The 19,753-nt window shown below is 37.6% G+C and overlaps 1 long non-coding RNA gene across 1 annotated transcript in view; it reads left to right on the top strand.

Moving 5' to 3' along the window:
• LOC111771526 (uncharacterized) overlaps positions 1-19,753 on the top strand; it is a 39,656-nt gene that overhangs the window by 19,678 nt on the left and 225 nt on the right. The window contains exon 2 of the long non-coding RNA XR_002805392.2: positions 19,464-19,549. This is a non-coding gene — a long non-coding RNA (uncharacterized lncRNA). The remainder of the gene's footprint in view (positions 1-19,463; positions 19,550-19,753) is intronic.

Here is a 19,753-nt window from a genome sequence, read left to right as displayed (position 1 = left end):
CATTATTCACAGTAGCCAAGATGTGGAAGCAACCTACATGCCCATTGACTGATGATTGGATAAAGAAGATATGGTGCATATATATACATATACATATATATACAATGGAATACTACTCAGCCATAAAAAAGGATAAAATCGTCCCATTCACAACAACATGGATGGGACTTGAAGGTATCATGTTAAGTGAAATAAGCCAGATAGAGAAAGACAATCTCTGTATGACTCCACTCATATGTGGAAGTTAAACACATGGATAAAGAGAACAGATTAGTGGTTACCAGGGGAAATCAGGGGTAGGGGTTGGCCACAAAAGGTGAATTGCTGCACCTACAATATGACTGACAAATGACTGACAAATAATAATGTACAACTGAAATTTCACAAGGTTGCAAACTATCATAATGTGAATAAAAAATAAAATGGAAAAAAAATTATGGGCCTAGAATCTGTTTGTCTGAACAAGTGGATTAACCTTACGAAAGACAATCTTTAATTATAGTGGCCACAGTGGGAAGCTTTTAACCTTGATAAGCTTATTTACCAGGTACCTTAGAGAAAAAGGTGTCTTGGCCAAGAACTCATAAAGGTAGAGAAAAAATATATTTTTCTCCTCTATAATTTCTGGTGACACCTCTGGAACACCTCACTTGCTCTGGACCCTGTAGAAGGGATCCCAGGATGACTGGCAGAAGCTGGTGAAGGGTAGGAATTCTTCCCAAAGTTGGCTCTCCTGTATCTTTGTAGTGCCCAACTGAGAGAAGAAGGTAAAATTTCATGGTATCCCTTCTTTTCCAAATTCAGACTTTTGTGAATTTGGTTTTTGGGTACCCATTTATTATCCATCCTTTCCATCTCAGGGACAGTTATTGATTTTCTATCTGCCACTTGTTTTGTGTCCTGAGGACTTGGCTTGGCTTTACTCCTGTCGAGGCACACAAATTGTCATTGCTTGCATGTATAGGCAGCTCAACTGTCAGGTTGAGGGTCTCAATAATATGGCCACACAAATGTGGGTTGCACCCCATTTGTGGCTAGTGTCCTATGGACTGTTGCTAGCTCTCAGGGGAATTGTCTAAGTATTTCTTTCTTTTGGTTATCTTTGTAAGTGATTCTGGATTATAGGAGGACTGCATCTTTTGCACCCTCTTTGGGGACACCACTTGTGTCCATGGTTAAGCCATAAAAGACTTATTGGTTTTAGTATCAAGTCACTTGATAGGTTCCAAGGTAAAAGGAAAAATAATAATAAAAAGAGTTCAATACTGCCAGGAATATTTACTATTTGTCACAGCTAAAATCTGATAATAAGATATTTGAAGGAATTTTTTCCTTAAAATTTCTTTGGTGAGAAGCTTGCCAAATTGGAAGCTGATATTCAGAGCTTGATAGGAAAATTTTTAGGCCTTTTCCCCTAAGCTAAAATGGAACTTTGTACCCAAAGGAAAAAAAATCCTGAAGCTTTCATGGAAAGATTTACCAAAACATTCCAAAAGCACAGCTCTAAATCTAGAACATAGGAATCTTTTTTCCCCCTAAAGATTGGCCCTGAGCTAACATCTGTTGCCAGTCTTTTTTTTTTTCTTCTTCTTCTCCCCAAAGCTCTGCAGTACATAGTTGCGTATTCTAGTTGTAGGTCCTTCCAGTTGGGCTATGTGGGGGCGTCCTCAGCCTTAGCATGGCTTGATGAGTGGTGCTACATCTGTACCCAGGATCAAAATCAGTGAAACCCTGGGCTGCCAAAGCAGAGCGTGCAAACTTAACCACTCCACCACGGGGCCAGCCCTAGGAATCTTTTGATTTCTATCTTAGTTAGATCTTCTCCTTGATATAAAGAAGCAAATTGAAGATAATGTAGTTGGAAGAGTGGGTGAGCACCTTGATAGCATTCAGGTTTCAACTCAGTTCTTTGAGGAATTACTCAAAGAACTCAAATTGTTCTTGTCTTACAAATTGAGACTTTCAAAGAACAGAAATGTGGCTCTAGAAGCAATTTAAAGCCCACCTATCCTTTTTACCAAACCCCAACCCTCCCCTATTCATCTCAAAAATGGTTACAGGTATCATAAAAGATCAGGACAATGAAAACAAAACTACTTCTTGGAGAAAACTTACATTCTTTTTCCGTGTCTTCAAGATATAAATTTTCTACCAGAGTCTTCTCTAGGAATTGAGAGCCATCTCTTTGAAATGCAAACATCAGGCGGACAATTGTTATCAGAAGGAATAAAAAAGAAGCTATTTGGGACCTGTGTATGAAAAATATTAAAAGTCTTCTCCACAAATATTAGTAAAAACTTAAGCCGTCTGAGTGGTTAACCTTAACTTATTCCATCTGCCAGAAACACAATTTGGATCCAACCATTCTTTTGTAAACTAGGGAATTTTGCATTATTATATCCATCTTATAGCTAAAATTTAAAAATAAAGACTATAAGATCTTTGTTTGTGTTTGCCTTTATGTTTATGTATGTCCGTATATGTATGTTATTTATGAGTGGTTTTTCAACCTCCAGATAGTATTGCCAAAATTAATTTTTAAAGGGTTCTATTTAATTGGCTTACAGAAAAATAAGCTTTTATATAAATTAGGCATTCTCTGAGAAATATAAAAACTACCCCAAATGTTTCTCAAGTTCATGTGATCTGGGATAATCTTTGGGAAATAAAAGTGAGTGTAAATAGACCAATCACAAGTAAAGAAATAGAAACAGTAATCAAAAACCTCCCCAAAAATAAGAGTCCAGGACCAGACGGCTTCTCTGGAGAATTCTACCAAACATTCAAAGAAGATGTAATACCTATCCTTCTCAAACTATTCCAGAAAATTGAGGAAGATGGAGCACTCCCTAACACATTCTATGAAGCCAACATCACCCTGATCCCCAAACCTGACAAGGACAGCACAAAGAAGGAAAACTACAGGCCAATATCACTGATGAACATAGATGCAAAAATCCTCAACAAAATTCTGGCAAACCGAATACAGCAATACATCAAAAAGATTATACACCAAGGGGCTGGCCCTGTGGCTGAGTGGTTGGGTTCGCGTGCTCTGCTGCAGGTGGCCCAGTGTTTCATTTGTTTGAATCCTGGGCACAGACATGGCACTGCTCATCAAACCATGCTGAGGCAGCGTCCCACATGCCACAACTAGAAGGACCCACAGCGAAGAATATACAACTATGTACTGGGGGGCTTTGGGGAGAAAAAGGAAAAAAATAAAATCTTTTAAAAAAAGGATTATACGCCATGATCAAGTGGGATTTATACCAGGGACACAGGGATGGTTCAACATCCGCAAGTCAATCAACGTGATACACTACATTAACAAAATGAGAAACAAAAACCACATGATCATCTCAATAGATGGAGAGAAAGCATTCGACAAGATCCAACATCCATTTATGATAAAAACCCTCAATAAAATGGGTAGAAGGAAAGTACCTCAACATAATAAAGGCCATATATGACAAAGCCACAGCCAACATCATACTCAATGGACAAAAACTGAAAGCCATCCCTCTGAGAACAGGAACAAGACAAGGGGGCCCACTTTCATCACTCCTATTCAACGTAGTACTGGAGGTGTTGACCAGAGCCATTCGGTAGGAAAAAGAAATAAAAGGAATCCAAATAGGCAATGAAGTAGAACTCTCGCTGTTTGCAGATGACATGATCTTATATATAGAAAACGCCAAAGAATCCATAGGAAAACTATTAGAAAAAATCAACAGCTACAGCAGAGTTGCAGGGTATAAAATCAACATACATAAATCAGTAGCATTTCTACATGCTAACAATGAACTAACAGAAAAAGAACTCAAGAACTCAATCCCATTCACAATCGCAACGAAAAGAATAAAATACCTTGGGATAAATTTAACCAAGGAAGTGAAAGATTTCTACAATGAAAACTACAAGACTTTCTTGAAAGAAATTGATGACGACATAAAGAGATGGAAAGACATTCCATGCACATGGGTTGGAAGAATAAATATAGTTAAAATGTCCATACTACCTAAAGCAATCTACAGATTCAACGCTATCCCAGAGTCCCAATGACATTCTTTACAGAAATTGAACAAAGAATCCTAAAATTCATATGGGGCAACAAAAGACCCCGAATTGCTAAAGCAAGCCTGAGAAAGAAGAACAAAGCCGGAGGCATCACAATCACTGATTTCAAAACATACTACAAAGCTACAGTAATCAAAACAGCATGGTACTGGTACAAAAACAGGTACACAGATCAATGGAACAGAATTGAAAGCCCAGAAATAAAACCACACATCTATGGACAGCTAATCTTTGACAAAGGAGCTGAGGGCCTACAATGGAGAAAAGAAAGTCTCTTCAACAAATGGTGCTGGGAAAACTGGACAGCCACATGTAAAAGAATGAAAATTGACCATTATTTTTCACCATTCACAAAAATAAACTCAAAATGGATCAAAGACCTAAAGATTAGGCCTGAAACAATAAGTCTTCTAGAAGACAATATAGGCAGTACACTCTTTGACATCAGTTTCAAAAGAATCTTTTCAGACACCATAACTCCTCAGGTGAGGGAAACAATAGAAAGAATAAACAAATGGTACTTCGTCAGACTAAAGAGCATCTTCAAGGCAAGGGAAAACAGGATTGAAACAAAAAAATAGCCCACTAATTGGGAAAAAATATTTACAAGCTACTTATCTGACAAAGGGTTAATCTCCATAATATATAAAGAACTCACACAGCTCAACAACAAAAAATCAAAAAATGGGCAGGGGACATGAACAAACATTTCTCCAAAGAAGATTTAAGGATGGCCAATAGACACATGAAAAGATGCTCATCATCACTAATCATCAGGGAAATGCAAATCAAAACTACACCAAGATATCACCTTACACCCATTAGATTGGCAAAAATATCCAAAACCAAGAGTGACAAATGTTGGCGAGGTTGTGGAGAAAAAGGAACCCTCATACACTGTTGGTGGGAATGCAAACTGGTGCAGCCACTATGGAACACAGTATGGAGATTTCTCAAAAAGTTAAAAATAGAAATACCTTATGACCCAGCCATCCCACTACTGGGTATCTATCCTAAGAACCTGAAATCAGCAATTCCAAGAGTCCGGTGCACCCCTATGTTCATTGCAGCATTATTTACAATAGCCAAGACATGGAACCACCCTAAGTGCCCAGCAACTGATGATTGGATAAAGAAGATATGGTATATATACACAATGGAATACTACTCAGCCATAAAAAAAGACAAAATCGTCCCATTTGCAACAACATGGATGGACCTTGAGGGTATTATGTTAAGCGAAATAAGCCAGACAGAGAAAGACGAACTCTGTATGACTCCACTCATAGGTGGAAGTTCACATATAGACAAGGAGAACTGATCGGTGGTTACCAGGGAAAAGGGGTGGGTGGGGGGAGGGCACAAAGGGTGAAGTGGTGTACCCACAACATGACTAACAATAATGTACAACTGAAATTTCACAAGGTTGTAAACTATCATAATCTTAATTTAAAAAAAGTGAGTGTAAGTTTGTTGATTTAATTAAAACAAGCATGTCTTCAGAGTTATCAACATTAAATATAATGCAGATGTACGACTTTTATTCTACCAGATTTCACTAAAAGTCATATTATCTCTTATACAGGATTTGTTGTCAACAAAAATAACTTAAGATGGTGGTTGGCTGTTTAATGTCATAAAATTTTCAGGAGTAATTTAAACATAATTCTTAAGAACAAATGAATTATATAGATGTAAGTAAGATAAAAGTTTATAGATGATTTTTTCAACAGTAATTATGTTTAAGTATGTCTACCTAAAAAATAGTTTCAAAAGTCTTTTTGGTAACTTGAAACCTTATACTAAGTTAAGTTAAATGATGGGTATTCATTGGATATCTAGATCATTTCCAAATAAGATAAAATACTGAAACATTAACTACTGAGTATAAGTTTATCTACTTTTGGTTTCTTATTACACAGAAACTGAAGATATTTTGGTCTATCAGTAAACATGTCTTGTACCATACTGAAAAATTTACTGTGAGGAAAGATACACTTCGAGAAATTATGAAATATATTTATAAATTTTCCAGTCCACAGAATGGTAGTGTAACAGGCAGTCCACAATTGCTTTTTTTTAGGAATTCTTTTCTTTTTTAAAAATAGGCAATATGCTTTTTTCTTTTTTAAAGATTGGCACCCACACTAACATCTGTTGCCAATCTTTTTTTTTCCTCTTCTTCTCCCCAAAGCCTCCTGGTACATAGTTGTATATTCTAGTTGTGAGTGCCTCTGGTTGTGCTATATGGGACACCACCTCAACATGACCTGATGAGCGGTGCCATGTCTGTGCCCAGGATATGAACTGGCAAAACCCTGGGCCACTGAAGGAGAGCACACAAACTTAACCACTCCGCCACAGGCCAGCCCCCACAATTGCTTCTTATTTTTCACTAAAAATTAAAGTTTCTAAGGGTTAAGAATGTTAATCAATATATGTAATTAAAACTACTGGAAATAATAAGAGTGAAAGGAAACAACTGTGTATGAAAAGCAGGTAAGGAAAGTAGAATAGGTTTTTTAGATAAGGAAAGCTATGAAGGACGAGTTTTTGTAAAGGGAAAGAGAGTAATTTTGTCCTAAAGTAGAATGACTGGTTGTTCCAGATGGGAAAGACTAAAATACAGGATAAATCCTGAATGGATAGAAGGTTTGTGGAAAAGGAATCTTGGGAAAGGAATTTTATATGTGGTCAAGCTGGATAAGATCAGAATGGATTTAAGTTTTTAAAGAATGAACTTTAATATCAAATTACACCAGTGCAAAATTAGAATTTGGCTGTCTGTTAAAAAGACAGTGTTTTTGGACTATTGGTCTGCTTGTGATAAGAGATTGTGAAATCTTTTTATTTACCTTTTGGGTAATCTGCCTGGAAAGCAAAGATTGTGTGTCTTGCAAAAATAATTTCCTGTGCTTCATGTTGTCTTTATCAGGTCTTTTTTTTTTAAAGGAGAGTAGAGCATCCTCTGGGTCCTTTATTTTTTCTTTAGGGAGGAAGACTGGCCCTGAGCTAATATCTTTTGCCAATCTTCCTCTTTTTGGTTGAGGAGGATAGTCTCTAAGCTAACATCTGTGCCAATCGTCCTCTATTTTGTATGTGGGATGCCTCCACAGCATGGCTTGAAGAGCAGTGTGTATGTCCATGCCCAGGATCTGAACCCATGAACCCTGGGCCGCTGAAGCAGAGCACATGAACTTAAACTATGCCACCAGGCTGGCCCCCATTTTATCAGGTCTTTGATTACATGGGAGAACTGAGTCTTCTCAATATGAAAAGAGCTACATTTTATTAACAACTTTGTAACCTCTAATGCCTTTAAAATCTTTTATTTTCACTTTGGCTAAATAGATAATTAAATATTCTTTCATGATGATCTGTGATCCTATTTCATCAAATGTTTAAACCTTTGATATTTTTGACAACTCCCCCAAATCAGATTCTAAATGGAGTCTTTTTTACCTCAAACTAACTTTAAGATTTCCCAGAGGGACCCTCTGTCTCACCTTGTAAAAGAAAGATGTTAAACTAATTACGTTTATTTGGTATGTTAAATTATACAGAAAGCATTGTCAAGTAAGAAGTGATGATAAGCCTTCTTAGGTTATATGTGTATGGATATGTGATATTAAAATAGGTATTCCAGAATTAAGTTCATAGAAATTTGTCAATACTCTTATTGTCCAATTACAATCTTAAATTGTCATATGCCACAGAATTAAGTAAATTTCCTTTTCAAATGAACTCTCATCAGATCTTGAAACATGGCCATTTTTTAAGTCATTTTTGTGATTTACAGACAGTTATTGTTTTACTGTGATGCTTTTGCAAAAGTGCTTCATTTTCAGCAAAATTTAGGAAACTATTCTGAAAGCACTTGAACACATTTTTTCTGGTAACATTACAATCATACAACTGAACTGAGTAAGAATTTCCAGAATTCTAATGGACAAATTGAATTCAAGCTAAACAAGAATTAACATGGGATTAATTGAACTGAAAAGATGATTATAATTTTTTATGGCTTTTTGTTTGAAACAATCCTGGTTCTTTAATGTTTTGTTTTCCAGATTTAAGGAAATCTTTCTCTCTTTTCTTTTAAGCTATCTATAACATAGCAATTTGATAGATTAGACTTTTGTAAACAGAATTGAAGTATTTATCTTTTTCTCCATACCTGATCCCTCCAGAATTTGGAAACCCTTAGTTTTTTAAATTTTCATGACAATAAAGTTATTTGCATACATTCAGTAAAAATGTGTTCTTGTAACAAGACACAATTGAAAACATTGGTTATATTACATAGGCTTTGACTGGAATGTCATATTTGAGAATGATGTGCATAAAATCAAATATGACCAGACAGCTTTAAGGAACTGAGGTTGACTTTATGAAGCCAATAAAGCTCCTCAGAGAAACTGCCTGATATCTTGCTTACAGGGCTCCCAGCCATAATAGGTAAGTAAGAAAGGTCACTTTCTGGAAGCCCCAGGAACACCAGGCTATTTTAGGGACCTCAGGAGGAGAGGAATTCACCCAAATTATAGGTATTTCAGGTGATGTCTAACAAGTCCTTGGCTTGGCTTCCTAGCCTCCAGAGGCTTTTAAAAGTCCAATCTGGGGCCAGCCCTGGTTTCCTAGTGGTTAAGTTCAGTGCACTCTGCTTTGGGGGCCTGGATTTTGTTCCTGGTCACAGACCTACACCACTGGTCTGTCAATGACCATGCTGTGGAGATGGTTCACATACGAAACAAAGAGGAAGACTGGCAACAGATGTTAGCTCAGGGTGATTCTTCCTCAGCAAAAAAAAAGTCCAATCTTATGCAAAGTTCTAGCAAAGCAAACTTTAAAATAGCCTGTATGGTCAATCACTATTCTTGCTGCATTTATGTAAATAATCAGGCTAAGTTTAATAAGACTAGACTTATTTGGAAACAAATTAGTCTTGCTGTGATTATCTTTGCTAGAAATAGGAGTGATTGTAGAGAGACAATTTTTGTTTCAGTAGAAAACTATAACTGAGATTATTAGATTCTAGCCCTGTTCATTTTTTGGGGAGTTTTGTTATATATCTATAAACTGGACTGGATCCTGAATTTTTTCAGCTTTTATAAATATCTGGCTACAATTCTCCAAACTAATGTTTTCAACTTTCTCTTACCTTTCTGACTTGGAATCACTAAGAACAGAGTGCCCTTTATCCTTGCTGAGAGGGACCATACCAGATCCTCCTCACTGCCCAGACAGCACCAAACTTCAGGGCCTTGAACCTTGAGTCCACATCTCCCAATTAAAAAGCATTCCTCCAGACTCTTGGAACTTCACACCAGCTGGAGACCTAAAATTAAAATTAACTAAGATGGTTCCTCCCTAGAATTAGACAGTATTCAGAGGCGGACAGCTCTCCCAGGATCATGGATCAAGATCTTCATCTCCAATACAGAAACTTTATTCCTTTTCCCTTTTTGCTACTTCCTTTGTCTCTCTGTTAATGCACAGGAAGATGATGCGCCTTAACTCTGGCAATTATCACTGAATCTAATGTTAAGGCTATAGCTGCACAACAAAAGTCCCTAGGTTTTTTTGTTATGGTGGTTTTAGATAATGGAATTGCTTTAGATTACTTGCTGGTTGAACAAGGAGGAGTTTGTGCCATAGCAAATAACTCCTGCTGTACCTGGATCAATACCTCTCATATTGTAGCAAATACTAGGAATTAACAAGCTACTTGACTAAAACAGGTGATGCCTTTTCAGGTACATTCTTTATTTGATATCAACTGGTTTGGTTCATAGGGGTCCTGGCTAAGGAGCCTACCTCAGTCTCTTGGTATTATCCTCCTGATATCATCATTGTAGTCTCCCTAGTGTGCTCTGTTCTCTCAAGGGTCTTAAATGCATGTTCACAGCCATCAGCAGTACACCAGATGGTCTCACTTTGCTTGGAGAAACAAATAAGATAAACAACAAAATGAACAGCAAAAACAGTTCTTCCACAAACCTGACATCATAACCTATGAATTTCGCAATGAGACAAGAACAATTTAGGGGCTGGCCCTGTGGCTGAGCAGTTAAGTCCGCGCATTCTACTTCATAGGCCAAGGTTTTCACTGGTTTGGATCCTGGGTGCAGACATGGCACCGCTCGTCAGGCCACGTTGAGGTGGCGTCCCACATGCCACAACTAGAAGGACCCACAACTAAAATATACAACTATATACTGAGGGGATTTGGGGAGATAAAGCAGGAAAAAAAAAAGATTGGGAACAGCTGTTAGCTCAGGTGCCAATCTTTAAAAAAGAAAAAGAACAATTTAAACCTGATGGTGACTGAGAGCGGTGATAATACCAAAATTTTTTCTCTCTCGTGTATGACAAGATGACCAAAAGGGAGGAATTATTAAAGTAATCAAACAAGGACACCATTAGACTGAAGAGGCTCTAATGACTTAGTCGCCTAAGTAAGCAAAACCAAAACCTAAACCAGAGTCAATTCCTGTAAATGCCTCAAGGTTAAGAAGAACAACCAATCACAAACAGCCAACTAGGCTTCCCAAATAATGCAACCACTTAAGATATATCAAATTAAATAACTTCCTTGCTTTGTTTCTACATCTTCTCTATAAAAACCTTGCCCCAGCTCCTGTCTATGTAGCACTCCTAACCTCTCCCCGTTTGGCTCTGTGTGATTTGAATCAATGTGTGCTCAAACTGTTAAAAATTTTAATGTGTCTCAGTTTATCTTTTAACAATACTTTGTGAGATTTGTAAAGTGTTGGCGTTTATTTTTCTTGAAACATTGATAGATATAAATTAAAAACACACTCCTGTGTTTCTTCTCTACTCTCAATACTCTACTAAAACACTTCTACCTTACTTCCAACACCAGATGTGTGGGTTTTCCACACATCAAGCAATTCTGCAACACCAGCTGGGTGTCCTACGTTTTGACTCAATTCTGCCACTATCTACCAGGAGATAGCATCAGATCCCACAGGTAGAGCATTCAGTCCTACAACACTGCCCCTACACCCACTCCAAATGCCAGTCTCAAGTCCAGGTTACCTGTGCTTCTGACTGACTGGCTATAGATTGGAGGTTCCCATGACCCCCTCCTTGGGTTCAATTAATTTGCTAGAGCAGCTCACAGAACTCAAGAAAGCATTTTACGTACTAGGTTAGCAGTTTATTATAAAAGGATATAACTCAGGAACAGCCAGATGGAAGATAGGCATAGGGCAAAGAATGTGGGAAGGGGCATGGAGCTTCCATGCCTTCTCTGGGAGAGCCAGTCTCCCAGCACCTCCATGTGTTTACCAACCAGGAAGCTCCCTGAAACCAAGTTCATAGATTTTTATGGAGGCTTGACTACATAGGCATAATTCATTAAAACATTGGCCATTAGTGATTAACTCAACCTCCAGCCCCTTTCTCCTGCCCTGAGATGGGGTAGGGGGAAGGAGGGAGGGACTGAAATTTTCATCCTTCTAATTATGCTTGGTTCCTCTGGCAACCAGCCCCCATCCTTAGGTTACACAGGGGCTTTCCAAAGGTCACCTCATTAATGTAAACTCTGGTGTGGCTGAAAGGGACTTGTTAAGAATAACAGGACACCTTTGTTGCTCTCATCACTTAGGAAATTCCAAGGGTTTTAGGAACTTTGTGCAAGGAACAGGACAAAGACCAAATATGTATGTATTATAAATCACAATATCACAATAGAATGCACCAATGCAGCCATCTGGTCCTGGGCTTTTCTTTGAAGGAAATTTTGTGTGTGTGTGTGTGTGTGTGTGTGTGTGAGGAAGATTGGCCCTGAGCTAACATCTGTTGCCAATCTTCCTCTTTTTGCTTGAGGAAGATTGTTGCTGAGATAACATCTGTGCCAGTCTTCCTCTATGTTATGTGGGATGCTGACACAGCATGTCCTGATGAGCACAGTGTGTAGGTCTGTGCACAGGATCCGAACCTGTGAACTTCGGGTCGCTGAAGCGGAGTGTGTGAACTTAACCACTAACTAACCACAGGAAAACAATAGAGACAATCAATGAAACCAAAATTGGTTCTTTAAAAAGATCAACAAAATTGACAAACTGTTAGCTACACTGACTAAGAAAAAGCAAGACTCTCATTATTAAAATCAGGAACCAAAGTGGGAACATCACTACTGACCTTACAGAAATGAAGAGGATTATAAGGGAATAATATGAACAACTACATGTCAAGAAATTAGATAACCCGGAAGAAATGGACATTTTCTAAAAAGATATGCTGTACTGAAACTGATTCAAGAAGAATTAGAAAATCTGAATAGCCCTATATCAAATAAAGAAATTGAATCAGTAATCAAAATAATCTCACAAAGAAAAGCCCAGGCCCAGACACTTTCACTGGTTTAATCTACCAAACTTGAAAAAAAATTAATAACAAATCTTTATTTCGCCCAAAAATAGAATAGAGAACACTTCTCAACACATTCTATTATGTAAGCATTACCCTGATAACAAACCAGATAAAAATATCACAAAATAAGAAAACTACAGAACTAAACCCCTTATGGATATAGACACAAAATTCCTCTTCAAAATAGTAGCAAAATAATCCAGCATCATATATAAAGGATACCATGACCATGTGGAATTTACCTCAAGAATGCAAGGCTGGTTTGACTTCTGAAAATCAATTAATATAAAATGCTTATTAATACAATAAAGGAAAAAACCCCACATGATTATCTCACTAGACACAGAAAAGGTATTTGACAAAATGGGAACTTCCTCAACCTGATAAAGATATACCCAAATATAACTATAACTTACATTATACTTCATGGTGAAAGATTTGATGCTTTTCCCTTAAGATCAGGAAAAAGACAAGAATGTTTGATCCCCATACTTTTATTCAATATTGTAATGGAGGCTCTAGCCAGGGCATTAGGCAAGGAAAAGAATAAAAGGCATCCAGATTGGAAGGAAGAAGTAAATATATCTCTATTCATAGATGCCATCATCCTGTATATAATATTCCTTCGGTATCCACACACGAAAAAGCTTTTAGAAGTAATAAATATTCAGAAAGTTTGCAGAATATAATAGCAAAGTACAAAAGGAAGTTTTATTTTTATACACTAGCAATGAAATATCTGAAAATAAAAGTTAAGAAAATGATTCCAGAGCCTGCCCCTGTTGCTGAGTGGTTAAGTTCATGCACTCCACCTCATCAGTCCAGGGGTCACCGGTTCAGTTCCTGGGCACAGACCTACAAAACGCTCATCAAGCCATGCTGTGGTGGCATCCCACATGGAAGAACTAGAAGGACTTGCAACTAGGATATAGAACTATGTACTGGGGCTTTGGGGGTGGGGGGGAAGAGGAAGATTGGCAACAGATGTTAGCTCAGGGCCAATATTCCTCACCAAAAAGCATACCTTAAAAAAAAAAAGAAAGAAAATGATTCCATTTACAATGGCATCAAAAAGAATAAAATATTTGAGGATAAATGTAACCAAAGAAGTGCAAGAACTATACATTGAAAACTAAAAAACATTATTTAAAGAAGTTAAAGATGACCCAAATAAATGTAGAAGTGTCCTACATTCACGGATTGGAAGACTTCATACTGTTACCTTAGCAGTGCTTTCCAAATCGATCTGCACAGTCACAGCAATCTTAGCAAAATTTTGTCTGATATTTTTTTCAGAACTTGACAAGGTGATCCCAAAATTCTTATGGACATCCAAAGTACCCAGAATAGCCAAAACAATCTTGGAAAAGGAGAAAGTTGGAGGCCTCACAGTTATCTATTTCCAAATTTATTATAAAACTACAGTAATCAAGACAGTGTGGTACTTCATAAGGACAGACATATAGATCAATAAAATATAATTGAGAGTCTGGAACTAAACCCTCACATTTATGGTCAGTGGATATTCAACAAATGTGCCGAGATAATTCAATGGGGAAATAGTTTTTTCAAGAAATGGTGCTAAGACAACTGGATATCTGCATGCAAAAGAATTAATTTGGGCCCCCTACCTCACATCATATAAAAACTCAAAATGGATTATAGTTCTAAATGTAAGCGCTAAGCCTATAAAACTCCTGGAAGAAAACATGAGTAAATATTTATGACCATAGGTTAGGCAGTGTTTTCTTAGATGTGACACTAAAAGCATAGATGATAAAAAATAAAATAGATGAGTTGAACTTACTCAAAATGAAAAACTTTTGTGCTTCAAAGGACACCATCCAGGAAGTTAAAAGACAACCCACAGAATGGGAGCAAATAATTGCAAATCATATATCTGATAAGGGACTCATATCCAGAATATATAAATGTCTCTTACATGTCCACAATAAGAAGACAAATAACCTAATTTTAAAACCAGCAAATGTTTTGAATAGACGTTTCTCTAAAGAAGATAGACAAATGGTCACTATGTCCATAAAAAGATGTTCAATATCATTACCTATTAAGGAAATGCAAATCACATCACAGTGGGATACTACTTCACATTCACTAGGATAGATAAGATTAAAAAAACAGATAATAACAAGTCCTGGTGAGAATGTGAAGAAATTGGAGCCTCATACATTGTTAGTGGGAATGTAAAATGGTGCAGCCACTTTGAAAAACATTTGGCAGTTCCTCAAAATGCTAAACATAGTTACCATATGACCTAGCAATTCTATTCCTGGGTACATTCTCCAAAGAACTAAAACATGTGTCCAAACAACAACATTTACACAAACATTCATAGCAGCATTATTCATAACAGCCCAAAATAAAAACAACCCAAATGTTCAATGATGAATGGATAAATAATTGTGGTGTACCATATAATGGAATATTATTAGGCAGTAAAAAGGAATGGAGCACTGATACATGCTGTAACATGGATAACCCTTCAAAATATTGTTAGGTGAAAAAAGCTAGTCACAAAAGACCACGTATTGTATGATTGCATTTATATGAAATGTCCACAATAGCCAATTCATAGAAACAGAAAGTAGATTAGTGGTTGCCAGTAACTGAGTAAGGGGACGATGGTGGTGGAGGAGAATATGTAGAGTTTGCTAATGTAAAGGGTTTCTTTGGGTGATGATAAGGATATTCTAAAAGTAGGTAGTGTGATTGTTGCACAACTCTGTGAATATACTAAGTACAACTGAATTGTGTACTTTCAAGGGTTGAATTTTGTGGCATGTGAATTATATCTCAATAAAACCAATATATAAAAAAGTGTAATTGTTTCCATTTAAAGACAAAACACTGTTTCTCTGGTGGAAGAGGTCCATAGTAATCAACCTTCCCAAAGTGGATGGCTGGTACTCCCTGGAAATGGCGCTTTATGAGGGACTCAGCATTGGCCTCTGGTGTTGGCAGGTTCTGCTACTCAGCTGTGACAGTAGTCAGATAAGGCTGGTAATGGGAGACAATATTGTTGAGCTCTTGCATAGCTCTATTCCTGCTTCTGTAGCCACTTTGTACATGGGCTCATTGAGCAAACAGTGGGATTGCTGGAAGGAAAGGTTGAATGGTATTTTCAGAGATGGTCATTTTTTTCTCTCAATTATTGAGAATTTCCTCTGCATTGGATGTCCCTAGTGGGTACGCTCACTACCTGAATAGATATAGTCTATTTAGAAAGGAATGTGGTCTAGTAGCTTTTAGAACTCAAGATCCTCCCAACGATTAGAAACAGGCAGAAACTTGGTCAGGGTGTCCACTGAGGGAGCCCTGTGCCCCTGTTTCTTTGTGACCATCCAGATACCTTCCGTGAGCTGGTGCATGAACACTGCAGAGGATGAGCCTGATCTCTCTTATGCTCCCTCCCACAGAGTAGCCCCCACTGACAAATAATATTTTCCCAAGAGCTGGGGCAAACTGATTACCAGAGGGCTTGCTCTCCAGGGTCCTGAACTCTAAACTTCCCTGGGTTGGATGGACAAGTACCTCCTTGAAAAGCTAATTGAGATAACCAGACTTCTGAACAGATAGGGAGGGGCCCAGAGAACCAAGCTCTGAACAATTCTGACCCTCTACCAATGAGTAACAATCAGGATGCTATAACCTTAAAGAACAGTCAGTAGACATAAACAGTCCAGAAAATAAAATCACAGGGGCTGGTCCCGTGGTTGAGTGGTTAAGTTTGCGCACTCCGCTTTGGCGGCCCAGGGTTTCACCAGTTCAGATCCTGGATGCGGACATGGAACCGCTCACTGGGCCACATTGAGGTGGCGTCCCACATACCACAGCTAGAAGGACCCACAACAAAAATATGCAACTATGTACCTGGGGGATTTGGGGAGAAAAAGCAGAAAAAAAAAGATTGGCAACAGTTGTTAGCACAGGTGCCAATCTTTAAAAAATAAATAAGTAAAAAATAAAATCACAGAGTAAAAACCTATTTTTTTAAATGAAGGCACAGGCTGGGTCAACCATTTTGTGAGCTGATCACAGAAAAAGAGCTTTGAATTTATTTATGATAAATTTTAGTAAAATTGGAAGGAAGGAATGCAGGGCATTAGGTGTTCAGTCAAGGAAAGTTACAAGCCACAGAAACCAACTCTGGCTAATTTAAGCAGAAAGGGAATGTATTAAAGGGTATTGGGTAGCCTTGGGATGGGGCTAGGAGAGGCAGAGGAACAGGCTTAAATTTTCCACAGTTGGGAACAACATTCAAAATTACACTTGAGATTCAATCTGATTTCTGTCTCTATAGTTTTGCTTTTTCTAGAATGTCTTATAAATGGAAGCATACTAGAGGGTAGCCTTTTTTGTCTGGCTTCTTTCACTTAGCCTAATGAATTTAAGTCATTCCTATTTTTGCATGTACCGGTAGTCTTTCCCTTATTTATCCATTCACCGTTTGGGGAACATTTGGGCTGTTACCAGTTTGGAGCTGTTACGAATAAAGCTACTAAAATTTTCATTTCTCTTCGGTAAATTCCTAGGAATGGGATTACTGGGTCATATGGTAAGTGTATGCTACCAAACTTTCCCAAAGTGGCCATGCCATATTGTATTCCCACCAACAATGAGAGTTTCAGTTGTTCCATATCTTTTCTAGGACTTTATAATAACAGTTCTTTGTCTTTGTTTTTTAGTTTAGCCACTACAATGGGCGTGTAGTGATATCTCATTATGTTATTAATTTCCATTTCCCTGATTATTAATGATATTGAACATCTTTTCATGTGATCATTTGCCATCTTCATCTCTTCTTTGGTGAAGTGTCTATTCAAATCTTTTTCCTATTTTTAAATTATGTTATTTATCTTATTATTAGTTGTAAGAGTTCTTTGTATATTCTAGAGACAGGGACTTTATCAAATTTCTTCTTCCAGGTGGAAGCTTGTCTTTTCATTTTCCTAACAATGGCTTTGAAGAGAAGTTTAAAAATACTTTAATATATATGTGGTCCAATTTACCAGTTTTATCATTAGTGCTTATGTCCCTTTATGAAATGTTTGCCTAACCCAAGATAACCCCCTTTTTCCTATTTTTCTAACAATATCTTAAATTTTATTGTCTGCATTTACATGCTTTATCATTAGCATTTGCCTTTTCCCATTTCTTAGTAGGAGAAACCTCTGGAACTTATTAAGTAGACAGTGGCAGAAAAATAATTTCAAAAGTCTTTAGATCACTACAAAATTAATAAGCAATAATATTTTACTCTGCAACTACAAGCTATTTTTTTCTATTTTTAAAAGAAGTTTTTTATAATTTTAGGTTTTACATTTGGAGCTATGAACCATTTTGAATTCATGTTTTGTATATGGTGTGAGGTAAAGATACTTTTTTGTATATGGATGTCTCCTATAGATCGAAAGTTTGCATAATCCCAAAATTCAAGTGTTAAATCCTAATGCCCAATGTGATGTTATTTGGAGGCGGCACCTTTGGGAGGTGATTAGGCCATGCGGGTGGAGCCCTCATGAGTGGGATTAGTTCCATTTTAAAAGAGAGCTCCCTTACCCCTTCTGACGTATGAAAACATCTGTTTATGAACCAGGAATCAAACCCTCACTAGAGACCAAATCTGCCAGCGCCTTAATCTTGGACTTCCCAGCCTCCAGAACTGTGAGAAATAAATGTTGTTTAAGCCACCCAGTCGGTGGTATTTTTGTTAGAGCAGCCTGAACTAAGACAACATCCAATTATTCCAGTAGCGTTTGTCGTCTTTCTCCATTGAATTACTTTGGGACTTTTTTAAAAAATGAATTGACCATATACAAGTGGGCTTCTTTCTGGACTGTTTTATTCCCTTGATCTCTATGTCTATCTTTACGCCAATACTACACAATCTTGATTACTGCAGCTTTATAGTTAGTCTTGAAATCAGGCAGTGAGTCCTCCAACTTTGTTTTTCATTTTCAAAATATTTTGGCTATGCTATGTCCTTTGCTTTTCCATATAACTTTTAGAATCTCAGTTTGCTGGGATTTTTATTGGGATAGCATTGCATTTATAGGTCAATTTTTGAGAGAATCACCATATTAACACTATTGAGTCTCTAATCCATGAACAGTGTATCTCTCTAAACTCAGGACCCCTGATTCAACCATAATTTAAGTATATGTGTCAAGTACAGTGTAAAGGATATGAGGATGAATAAAAAAGATTTTGTTTTGAGAAAGGAGCGTACTGGTAGATTAAATAAAAATGTCTAACCTTAAGAGTTCTTAATAGTTTTAAGAGCACTATTACCTTTTGCAGTTGGAACTGGTTTGGAATGGGAAGGGATATTTTCAGCTTGAAACTTAGTTGTGTAACCCTCTGTGATTATTTGTGGACAAGTCCCTTGATTTTGTGTAGCAAGCCAGCCAGGAGACTTTTTAGAGAGAAAACTCACACTAAGAATGGTATGTTAGTTTAGATATGGTTTCCCTGGGGTACTGTGGTGTGGTGTTCAGTTCAAATCACTATCCATTGTCTGGTCCATAGATTAGTCTCAGGACACAGCCCCCAGTGGACTCAAAATATCAGAGCCCTATGAAGAAAAAAGAAACTATAAGCAAATATAAAGTGAACTAAAAGTATTGATGACTACATTGCTAAGAACTGCGTTATACAGTGAGGCCCAAGCAGCCCTGGGACAGTACCACTTGGGTAGGTACAACTCTGAAATTGAGAGAAGGGCTTTATCCACACTCATATAGGAGTCAAATAGAGGCTTTGGCCCTTTAGGGACTATGAAGAATCAGAAGGGCTCTGTCACACCAATAGCTGTCAGCATAGGGTACAGGGCACAGCAGAACAGGAGTGCCCAGAAGATACAGTAGTATCCAGAGAAGGGTGGCACCCTCTTCTCAGCTGCTTGGACTTGTTCCTGGGAACAGGTAAGTTCTAACTTCAACCCTTCCCTGAGTGTCTGACAGGGTCCAAGGACTGACTGCTACATAGGAGCCAGCCCTACACGGTTTACATACTCAGTACCTCATCTGATCCACTCAGCAGTCGCGAGGTAAGTTTTATCTCCGTTTCACAGGTGACAACACTGACCCTTATAGCAGTGGGTCTGTTATAACTGCCAGGTTGCTTCCTCTAGCTATGAGTCCAAGAGATAATGCGAGTTTTACTTAGCATTTTACATTTTGACAACAGGAATTTTAAGTGTCTTCATTGCCCTCATAAGCTCACTGAACAGTTTAATCTCTTATGTATTGTT

The sequence above is a fragment of the Equus caballus genome, chromosome X (genome assembly GCF_041296265.1).
Source record: "Equus caballus isolate H_3958 breed thoroughbred chromosome X, TB-T2T, whole genome shotgun sequence".
Lineage (NCBI taxonomy): Eukaryota > Metazoa > Chordata > Mammalia > Perissodactyla > Equidae > Equus > Equus caballus.
This window is presented reverse-complemented; position numbering and strand designations above follow the sequence as displayed.